The sequence below is a fragment of the Balaenoptera borealis genome (assembly GCF_965194805.1).
Source record: "Balaenoptera borealis genome assembly, chromosome: 9".
In the NCBI taxonomy this organism is placed as follows: domain Eukaryota; kingdom Metazoa; phylum Chordata; class Mammalia; order Artiodactyla; family Balaenopteridae; genus Balaenoptera; species Balaenoptera borealis.
Window position 1 is genome coordinate 52,497,618 of NC_138873.1, and position 12,348 is coordinate 52,509,965.

General features: G+C 36.0%; 1 protein-coding gene across 8 annotated transcripts in view; it reads left to right on the forward strand.

Moving 5' to 3' along the window:
* PDSS2 (decaprenyl diphosphate synthase subunit 2) overlaps nucleotides 1-12,348 on the forward strand; it is a 268,281-nt gene that overhangs the window by 214,177 nt on the left and 41,756 nt on the right. The window lies entirely within an intron of this gene.

Genomic DNA, 12,348 nt, shown 5'->3' on the forward strand with positions numbered 1-12,348 from the left:
AAAAAAAAAAGTCACAAGCCCACCCAGAATCAAGGGGAGGGGCTGTATACCTCAACTATCACTGGGAACAATTTCAAAGAATTTGGGGCCCACTTTTTTAAACAACCACATTAAACATATGATATAAAATGAGGCAGTTCTTAGCTGTAGTGAATAAATTTTTAATGTATAAGAAAGAAAATGTAATCATAATACTTTACATGGCTTAGAGGATAATATTTATATAGCATAAAAATATAAATACCAAATACTGATTTAAACCAAAAAGTATAATCACTGGGGAGAGGGTAGGGGAAAGGAATGTTTTTGGTCATGTAAGAAATGTAATTATTCCTTTTATCATAGGATCAATAGATAATGTCTTAAAATTTAAAAATCAAGAAAACAGTATTTGTAGATAAACAGAAGAAACAGCTAAAGAGAGGGAAATGAGACAGACAAAGTCTGGAGAGTGCTAGGATATTTTGTTAGAAGTCTTGTGTTATTAGACTCTTTAAATACTTTATATATATATATATATATATATATATATATATATATATATATATATTCTTAAACCTTTGGTTTAAAAGTTTATATACTTTGCTATAGTAATTGCACTTCTAGTAATGTATCCCAAGAAAAATATCAGAGATGTGGGCAAAGATTTACATATTAAAATATGTAGTAAAATACTAATCGTAAAAGGAAGAAAATGAAAATTGATCCATTTGAAAATAGAAAAAAGTTAAATGAAGTATAGTACAATAAAATATTACACAACTATTGAATATTGTATTATGAGCATTGTATTTGTGTGTTTTTTGACAGCTGAACCAAAAATGTATATACAGATGGTGTTAGTAGCTCTAATTGGGTTACATTAGAATACATTGCAGATATACATTTTGGTTGAAAAGATCCAGCTAAATATGTTAAATGAAAGCTATCAAGTCTCCATTGGCTATTCACATATATACATATATATATGTGTGTGTGTGTGTGTGTGTGTATATATATATATATATATATATAGGCAGCATAGATATTAATTTTAAAGAAGCTTCACAGGAAAGGAACATATTTAACTCTTAGTGTCTTTGCAAGCATGCAGAGTTGTAAATATAGACTACATGAGAGTCCAGGATTTCCTAAACAGCTGGTGAAATATTCCCAAATCATTATCTTCAATTTGATTTTCAGTTCAAAGGGATATCCTTTCCAAATAGCCTATGCCTTAGGCATTATCTCAAGTAAATTAAATAGATCTTGTCCAGAGGTCAGTAAACTCTGCCAAGATGACACCCATGAGCAGATGGGGTTACATCCTCCAACCTAGGTCCCCTGTGATCATCTCTAAATCCTCATCCTTCAGGAAGAACTGGCAGTTTATTGCCCACCTCAAGGCCCCACCAGACTGCTGTGATTTGCTCCATGGACTTCGGGCCCTTCTTATATCTACATGTCTGAGTCATGAACAGGGTCACAGAAGAAGAGAAGGTGAATTCGTCTGAAGCAAATAAGAAATTTAAGAAATCAGTTTCTGTCATGCAGGGGGCAACATTTTTCAGATTAAAGACTCCTTACTTGAGTTTATTTTAATTTTCTAAATTTTATTCATGTTTATATAAAGCTGTCTATAATAATGATCTTGTTCTGTGAACACCGCCTAGTCAGAGTTAGGGAACACAATTTGCATAACACTTGAGAGGGACATTCTATCCTGAATCTCAAGGAGGCTGCTTATTAATCCTGAAATTAGTTCTAGTGCTCTCTTTCCAACTTTCTGTGTATTTTTCTCCTCTGCATTTTTGTAAACCTTTCTTCTCCCAGGTTTTGAATTTTATTGTAAGATCCTTAAGGATCATAGTGAATTTACCTTTGAATTACCAATAGTCCTGTATAGTAACTTACTTGGAATAGTCATCTAATTAGTATTTGTCAAAAAGTGTGTGTGGTGTGGTCTTCGGGGGACAAAACTGGTGGCACCCTGTTTTGTTAAATAGAAAGAATCAAGTTGGCATAGCAGAAATGGTCCATAGAGGACCAGGATTTGGAAGACCTGGATTCCAGTTTGGGCTCTGCTAGCATCTGTTTACCTTGGTCACGTTCTTTAACATCCTTTTTATTTTTTTTTTTTGCAAAATGATGGCATTGAACTAGATCCTTTCTAAGGTCCCTTTCAGCTCTCAACTAAATCTAAGAAATTTCTTTAAATAATCTCTTAGGCAAGAGATGCATTATAAGAAAATATTTATCTCTATTAGAAGCTAAATACTGTCTTTGACACTTAGAAATAGAAAAGTCTTGCTCCCAATGATGGAAGACAACTATGATTTGTTATTATCACATGTAAAATTATAGACAGGTTTGCGTCCCATCTACCCTTTTGATTTCCTGCTTAGGGAGAGTGAGAATTAATGACCGGAAAGGAAGGGAAGAGGGGATCACATACCCTTAGCGCCCATTCAACATCACTGCGAAGCCAAGAAGCACAGCACCTCTGGAATTTTTCATATCAGGCCCTGCTACCCCCTCCAACTTCCCCGTCTTCCCCAAATCTTAAGATCGGACAGCTCTCTGCCATCGCACCCTCAGGTGTACACACACTATGCACTTTTGTAAGAGGCAGTTTAGAGCACCAGGCCAGACCAGAAACAAATGAAAAATATTTGTTAAGCAATGTCTCCATACTAAATTCTACAGATCCCTCCCTACCTTAATTTTAAATTTAAATTTGTAGCTGCTGAAAAATAATGATCAGGTAAAAATACTGATAGTGAATGGGTGATTCACCCTAGGGAGGTGAAGTCATTACTCAGCTATCATTTTGATTCCTAATAGAAGAAGGTAGAATCCTTCAGAGAATCACAGAGCTCTGACTCTCTCAGGGAGTCCAGAGGCTATTGCAGGTCAGCAAACTTTATTTTTAATGATCCTTTTAGTTTTCTGCTGCCATTATAAGTCACCTGAAGAAATAAGAATTATGATTTTTTTTTCTTGGCTATTTCTGAAAGTACTGAAATGTCACTTAGGCTTGTGACATTCTGACACTGTCATAACCATCCATAAAATACCTTAAGTGAACTACATATTACCAGTGCTAAACTATAACTCAGTTGTCCCTAGATATCCTACTTTTACTTCTTATTCAAAAAGTGAAACAAAAATTTCCAGGCAAGGCTGATGTGCATGAATATAACACATATATATTCTTAAACAAAAGAGAAAGTGCACATTCAGAGAGTCCTCATTAATGCCACGTGATATTTTTCTAATTATTTAAGTTATTTTGAGTTGTTTCAAAAGGAATAATACAACATCCTCTACCATAGAGGGTGTAGAGTGTGGGCATTTGAAAGGACTCTATGTGAGACCACAAAGACTATGAAATCGCTCTCAATATCTCCTAAGTTAAAATATTTCTTAAGGTTTTCTGAGCACTTAAGGAAACAAAGTGCTTGACTGTAGGAGATACAGCAGTAAATTGCCTGACGGTTGTCTTGGCCTTGTTAAGAGAAGCACACAAATATAAGGAATACTGTAATTGATGCCAGTGGGGCAGCTCAGAGGAAAAAGAGTTTGAATCCAGTTGGAAAAGTCAAGAAAGGGTTTATGAAGTAAGGGATATCTGAGATAGTCCTTGAAGAAGATCTTGACAACAAAGATGGGAATAAGGGCTTCCTACACAACAGAAACCATGAAAAAGGGTTGCAGATGGGTAAGCATGCAGTGTATTCAAAGAAAAAAGAAGTATTATAATTTGGATGGAAGGTGAAAAACATGGGGCAGTATAAGAATAGATGAAGAATTGCCAAAATAGTACATAATGACTATACTTAAAGACTTTGGTTCAAACAAAAACATGTATAGCAATATTTACAAAAGCCAAAAAGTGGAAACGACCCAGTGTCCATCAAATGATGAATGGATAAACAAAATATGGTATATCCATGCAATGGATTATTATCCAGCCATAAAAAGGAATGAAGTATTGCTACATGTTACAACATGACAAAAATGTTCTGGAACTAGATAGTGGTGATGGTTGCACAACATCGTGAATGTATTAGATGTCACTGAGTAACATAAATTCACATTTATGTTATGTGAATTTTACCTCAATTAAAAAAAAGGATTTTGGGATGTTTGTAGAAAATGAACTTGATTCAGAACTCATGGAGCAGAAATTGAAGTTTCTGAGCCAAGTATTGTCAGGGTTTGAAATGTGTTTTAGAGAGTTATATCTAACTACGTTATATAGAATCAGAAGAACAAGGAGATACTATAGAAAAGGAGATCAGTCAGGAGGTTGTGGGGAATCTGTTGATAAGTGCAGGGAAAAAGTCCTAATCAGAGTATTGGCCATGAGAATGGGAAGGTAAGGAGGTTAGGTATAAAATTCACTTCAGAGAGAAATTATATAGGACCTGAAAACTGATATGATAGGAAGAACCTGGCAGATGTCTACTGGGGAGGGGTGGTCAGAGGCCAAAATGAGGATTTTGAACTTGGATAACAGAAAGAATTGTGCCATAAATAAAAACAGGAAAGTGAAGTGGGAACATTGGTATAAGTTTGATTTTTGACATGGTGGCTTGAGATACACTGTCAGGGTTGGTGGACATCACCTTGGGACCTGGCCACAGGAGGAAACAGCTCAGTTCTCCTGTCAGCCTCATTTCCTTGCTCATGGCTTTCTGAGATCTGGGTAGATTTTTTTTCTTAGTCAAACTGTAATTTTATATTTCACGTCTCTTCCGGATTCCAAGAGTGCCTAGTAAGGAAAATGGATTATAAGCGATAACAAGACTTCTGCTTGAGGGAAAAAAATGGGGCTGGAGGATTCAGACTCCCTGACTTCAGACTATAATACAAAGCTACAGTAATCAAGACAATATGGTACTGGCACAAAAACAGAAATATACATCAATGGAACAGGATAGAAAGCCCAGAGATAAACCCATGCACCTTTGGTCACCTTATTTTTGATAAAGGAGGCAAGAATATACAATGGAGAAAAGACAGCCTCTTCAATAAGTGGTGCTGGGAAAACTGGACAGCCACATGTAAAAGAATGAAATTAGAACACTCTCTAACACCATACACAAAAATAAACTCAAAATGGATTTGAGACCTAAATGTAAGACCGGACACTATAAAACTCTTAGAGGAAAACACAGGCAGAACACTCTTTGACATAAATCACAGCAAGATCTTTTTTGATCCACCTCCTAGAGTAATGGAAATAAAAACAAAAATAAACAAATGGGACCTAATGAAACTTAAAATCTTTTGCAAAGCAAAGGAAACTACAAACAAGACGAAAAGACAACCCTCAGAATGGGAGAAAATATTTGCAAATGAATCAATGGACAAAGGATTAATCTCCAAAATATATAAACAGCTCATGCAGCTCAATATCAAAAAACAAACAACCCAATCTAAAAATGGGCAGAAGACCTAAATAGACATTTCTCCAAAGAAGACATACAGATGGCCAAGAAACACATGAAAAGCTGTTCAACATCACTAATTATTAGAGAAATGCAAATAAAAACTACAATGAGGTATCACCTCACACCAGTTAAAATGGGCATCATCAGAAAATCTACAAACAACAAATGCTGGAGAGGGTGTGGAGAAAAGGGAACCCTCTTGCACTGTTGGTGGGAATGTAAACTGATACAGCCACTATGGAGAACAGTATGGAGGTTCCTTAAAAAACTAAAAATAGAATTACCATATGACCCAGCAATCCCCACTACTGGGCGTATACCCAGAGAAAACCATAATTCAAAAAGACACATGCACCCCAATGTTCACTGCAGCACTATTTACAATAGCCAAGTCATGGAAGCAACCTAAATGCCCATCAACAGACGAATGGATAAAGAAGATGTGATACGTATATACAATGGAATATTACTCAGCCATAAAAAGGAACAAAATTAGGTCATTTGTAGAGACATGAATGGATCTAGAGACTGTCATACAGAGTGAAGGAAGTTCAGAAAGAGAAATACAAATATCGTATATTAACGCATATATGTGGAACCTAGAAAAATGGTACAGATGAACCGGTTTGCAGGGCAGAAATAGAGACACAGATGTAGAGAACAAATGTATGGACACCAGGGGGGGAAAGTGGCAGGGGAGGGTGGTGGCAGTGGGATGAATTGGGAGATTGAGATTGACATATATACACTAATATGTATAAAATAGATAACTAATAAGAACCTGCTGTATAAAAAAATAAAATAAAATTCAAAAATTCAAAAAAAAAGTGATAACAGAACTTCTGAACAGAGAGAGATTTATCATGTAAATAATAAAAGCCCCCTCCCCTTTTTTTAATGGGTTACCATAGCCTTCTGCATCTGTCTATTTCTTCCTCTTCTCGCATCAAACCAAAGGAAGAGAATACAAGAAAGTTAATTCCATGGAGATTGAAATTTGCCTCCAAAAACTAGCTTTCCCTGGTGAAGGAGATGGTAAAATCAGGTACCCAAGCAGTCCAGTTCTGAAGGGTGTTCACTTCCTTGCAGATGCCTTCTGTGCTCTCTTATCAGTAGGTAAGAATGGTCAAGATAGCAAAGAAAAGGCTTGCCCCTTTCCTTTATATTCTGACACCTTTCCAGCTCCGTAACTGGAGAGCCCAGCAAGGATTTCTTCTCCTCCCAAACCAAACTCAGCTAGCTGGCTGCTTCAACTTGGGGGCTAGCAGATCTAGTAGATATCTGATTTTTGACCTTTTAAAATCCTCATACAGTATACCAAAACAATTCTGGGATGTGTCCTTTCTCCCTTCCTCTGTCCACCAACAAATCTTACATATATATACTAAACTTACATATATATACTAAACTAAACTAAACTAACTAAACCTCTTAATACCAATGCAAATGCAAAGAGAGTTTGTTTTCAGTAAGACCTGTTTTCTCTAAAGGAATTGATGATATTTCTTCCAGTACCAAGGCAGACCTTTAAAATATCATTATTTTTCTTAAATATCATTATTTTTGTAGCCACCAATATAATATTTTACTCAAAGAATCATTAGTGAATAATTGGTTAAAACAATTAGATGAATGGTTAGTAGGGAACTGAATATTCACAGGGACTCAAAGCACCCTACAGATTACTTATTGAAGACAAAGGGAGCAAGTGAACACACTTAGTCTCACCAATAACAAGACAACTGATATTGTATGACTCCTGATGTAATGGAGAAGTGTACAGCATCATCTATGTAGGAGTCTTTTCAAAAATATTTTAACCTGAGTCTAATCATGTGAAAACAATTAGACAAGTCCAGGAGAAGGGACATTCTGCGGGGCAACTGACATGGATTCTTTTAAAAAATGCCATATTATAAAAGAAAAGGTGGTGGTGTGGAGAATGTTGTAGATTAGAAGAGATTAAAAAGCTGTGACATCCAAAGGGAATGTGTGATTTTTAATTTGATCTTGGATTGGGATAAACATAGCTCTAAAGGACACTACTGGTTGGACCAGAAATTTTGAATACAGACATTATCTTAAATACTATAGTAAATGTTAAACATGTTGAATGTGATCATGGGTTTGTAGTTATGTAGGAGAACACTGTTCTTAGGAGATAAATACTGACATATTTAGGGATGAGATATCATTATGTCTATAATTTACTCTCATATAGTCAGCAAATGATCATCTAGAGAGAAAGCAAAGATGACAAAATATTAGCAACTAATTAATCTAGTTGAAAGGCAAATGGGTGTTCATTATGTTCTTTCAACTAAAAAATTGGAAAGATAGTTTTTCTTGAAGGTTGAAGAAGAGAATCTTATTTTTTAAATTGTTATTCTAAAATATAGCTGGTAGCATTGGGGAAGAATAACATGATAAGAAGAGATGATCAGTCTCTAGCAATTTCTGCACTCCCTGCTGTGGAATATTAGTTTTCTGCTTTTAGAAAAAGGTTTTTCCATATCCAGTTTTCAAGTCCAGATAACAGTAGTTAGAAATTGGAAGCAGTTCATTTATGTCATCCAATCCTTCTTTGTTACTTGACTTATAAAAAAGCATTTGTTTCTTAAAGTAAAAGACCACATTGTACATCCATTACTTACCAACAGAGAATCTATCTGCCTTTGGTCTGCAGAGACTGGTATATAAACCTTTGGAATTAATCCCTCTGTGCATCCTCTCAATCAGAGCACTGGCTTTGTTTGCTTTGGTGTAGAATATTGTTTTACAGCACTCACTGTAGCTGTCAGAGGAGGCCTTCAATGTCATGAGCACACTGGCTTGTCTATTTTCACATTTTTTTACGATAAAACAAGGTTCAAACCACACATTCTCTGTGAACTGCTAAAGACTGGGAGAAACTACTTTCTTTTCTCATGACCTGGATTGACAAGAAGCACACCTACAGGAGGCAAAAGATGAGTGAATCCCTTTTAAAGACCCAAGTAATGAAGCCCTCAGGGAATCGCCGTGTGTGGCAGAATTTACAGTGGTTTCTGGAGATGAACAGTGTGGCAGGAAGAGGTTCAGGACTGCTGGCTATTGAAATACAGTCTGCATTTATTTTATATCAGCCTATTTTGGGCCCCAGTGAGAAAGTTATTTTAATATCTTGCTCTGCTAGAAATATACATGGTAAGTGGCAGATGTCAGAAAAAGAGGGTAAAGTTACAGCACTCCATTCTCCTTGAGACTTACGGAGTTTATATAGTTGTTCTCTTTGAAATAAACACTGATGCATACAGAGCATAAATTGAAAAGGATGTTAGACATAGTCCACACCAGTGATCCTCAGGTGACTCAGAATTCAGGGCTAGAGTATTAAGGATCTGCATTTTTAATAGGCTACCCAAGTGATTCTGATACAGCCAGCCCAGCATTTGGGGATGCCTTTTCTGACCCAGTACTCTTACTTTACAGATAAGAAAATGAAGACCCATGTAAAACTTTAAAATTACTTGAGGTATTAACCTATTATGGGCTAGAAACCATATTTTCTGGCTCCCAGCATATCCATTTCCTAGGAGGTCACAGTGCCTCTTAGAGTGGTCATAGTTAAGAGCTTAGGCTACCTGTTTCCCTCCGTAGCAGGGCCTACTTACCACCTGAGGCTTGGGGGAGTACATTTGAAATCTGAGGTCTCCTGACCTCCATTCAGGCTCTTTTCTCTTCAATACACTGATATCAAGGTTGAGGCACTCAATTACTCTAAACCGCTGCATCTGTGAGAAGGCTGGTAGATTATTCTTTTGTTCTATCCTTTCATTGTTTGAGTTTCATGAACTCTTTGAATTTATTTTCTATAGATTCCCTTCTTCAATCTACTTCTAAACAGAAGTTGAGTTATAGAGTCAAAATATGGTACTGTTCAATACGAATAAAAATTATTTGTAAGGCACCAGATAGTGGCTCCACATTAACTGCATACTGACTGAATCTAAACACCCAGCTTTCTTACAACTAGGAGAGAGTAATAGGAACTTTGCTTTGTAAGTTTCCTGAATAAATAGTACATAACCAACACTTATTAAGAAAGCATTTATCCATTTATTCATTCATTCACCAGATATTGACCATCTACTATCTACAAGCACTGATCTAGACATGGAATACTGTTATGATCAGGAGAGAAAATGTCCATACTCTCATGGAGCTTAAGTTCTAGAGGGAGATTGTATGTGAAAACAAGACGATGCAACCCCCTAGAGGAAGATTTTTATTTGTTCTGTTCCTGGCTGTGTCTCCAGTGCCTGAGCAATACCTAACACATAATAGGTGCACAATGGACAATTACTGAGTGAATGAGCACCATCAGATGAAATAGAAACTACAGCCCCTCCCAAATTAACTTTTTCACAAAAAGAAATAGAATTTGGTAATGTTCAATGAGAAATATTACTTATGTAGGGGATAAATCATTTACATTTGTTTCTAATTTGCTGTATTTTATAAACTCTAAAAGCTTTTTGTTAAAAATTTTTATATCAGAGTGTGTACTTTCAGGCTTGCGTCTGGCATACATAGATACTAACTCACATAGCAGCTGGAAATATATACCTATAAAGATCTAAATGTTTATACTATTTTGTTTTATAAAATAAATGATTAAATGATACTTTTATGTGCAAGCTAAAGCAGTCAAGGATGAAATGGTTTCACAGGACTGGAATGTTTGTTGTGATAAAATAAAAAGAACATTCAGGTGAGCAGCATATCAACAGTTACAGCCTGTTCAGGTGGTAATGGCTGTGGTAATCGTGCTGTCATTTTATGTAGGCTTCTAGTCTCAGCTTTCAAAACATTTAAGAGCTGATGTTGAACAAATAGGGATTTACATACATGGCGTTTCTTTGCCGTCATCCCCAGCAAAGTATATCTCCACTGGGTGAAAGGGGGTGGCCAAGCTAGTAATACAAAATAAAGTGAGAAGGTTTGAAAATAGCTTGTGATTCTGTAAAAATATTGAATCACTATATTGTACACCTGAAACTAAAATGATATTGTAAATCAACTGTACTTCAATTTTTTAAAAAAGGAAAATAGCTTGTAACTGATTAAGCACAAGTACTTCAAAATAATAGAATTTTCTCAGATGATTAGTTTATAAACAAGGTATGTGATGAGACTACTCTATATGTCCTTATCTGTAAACAGCATTACAGTTACTGTTACTACCTGAAAAAACTGAATTATTTTTTTTTTCTGAGACAACTGGGGAAATGGCTCAATACGTCCAAAAGGAAAAGTCCACCTACATCATTGTAAATTATAGTTTCTCTGCACTTTACACTGCAACCTCAAGATATGAAAGGTACTCAACTTTCTAACTTTCAACAGATACCACTTTCAACACTTCTACCATGTCCTTTGTGTTAAACACTGTAAGGTGAGGATGTTGAAAGTGCAAGAATGAAGAGGAGGTGGTTAGAACAGAAACAAGACTGAAAGTAGTGAGGAAATGGCAGATGTGTTTCAGGAATGAGTTGTTTGACAGTAGGAATAATTCCACAGGCGTCCCAGTTTGTGCATCATTGGAAAAGTGCTGTGCCTGAGCAACCCATGCTGATCAGCAAGAGACAGGGAAAGGACGAACAATTGAAAAGGTGGAAAGCTGTTGACCACAGGATCAGCCTCCATGTCAGATATCCCTTAACATAAAATGAATTCGAGAGACAGCTGAGAGTTTGAGAACTTAAAGACTAAGCATATTGTGAAATGCTGCTGCTGAAATTTTGGTCACAAGCCATGGATTATTCATGAGATCAAGGCCAATTCATATTTGCACAATATGAAAGTGAGTAGCTAGGTCATGAGTGCACTATGTAGATGTGCTCAAGGGCTCCACACTGCTCCTGCAGAAGTTATAGAGCGGGGAGAGAGAGATTTCAGTGTAGACAAAACTGTTTTATCTTGGAAAAAGATGTCCATAGACAAACAAACAAGTAAATATGAAATATCTGAGCAGAGAGAAGAATGAGCCTGGTTTTAAAATACCTTCAAGAACCGATTCTCATTCCTGTTGGTATATTGCATCTCAGGACTAATTTAAACCTTTCTTAGTTCACTGAAACTCCTAGATCCCAAAAGCATCTTTGAAGAGCAGATTGAAAACCACGAATTCTTTTTTATAGTATATTTGTTGCAGAGGCCTTTTGTTTCATTGAAAGTGTACAAGTCACAGTTTTAACTGAGTCATTTGTGATAGTGCCAATAGCTATACATACAAGAAAAACAAAATGCAGGCATCTTTGGATAAATTTTTAAAAGATTATAAAGAAGCAAGAAGAGTCAGGACTAATGTTATAAAGATCTCATTTTCTCTCATGAAAGTAATCTGCCCACATTTATTATCTGTATAGTGTCATTTTGGACTCAGGAACAAAATGGTCTCAAGACCTAACCTATTCATAAGTTGAAGGGCTCTTGCTCTGTGCAGAGGTGGCAGGAGAAGTTTTGTTCTGAAGTCCACAAAAAATGAGCTACCTACCAGCAAATACTAACACATTGGTTGTCTCTATTATGTTCAGATTTGATACATAACACTTCTGAGTATATGTTTTCATTTTAAGTTGTTCTTTAATAACTAAAAATAATTTAAAATAAAATTTGACCTCATACAGGATGTCTTCTACCTCCATATTTCTTCCCTCTCCTCATCCCTGGTGACAGTGGGATGGAGGTGGGTGTCTTTTGGCATGATACAACATATTAAAAATTATGCCAAAGGAAGTGGAAAACTTGACCCCATAGATTACTAATTGTAGAGAAGGAAATATGTCATTACAGTGGAACCATCTGATAGTCACCACTTTAACCAAGTGATCAAATTTATAGCATTATTAAGAGTAGGACAGCCTGA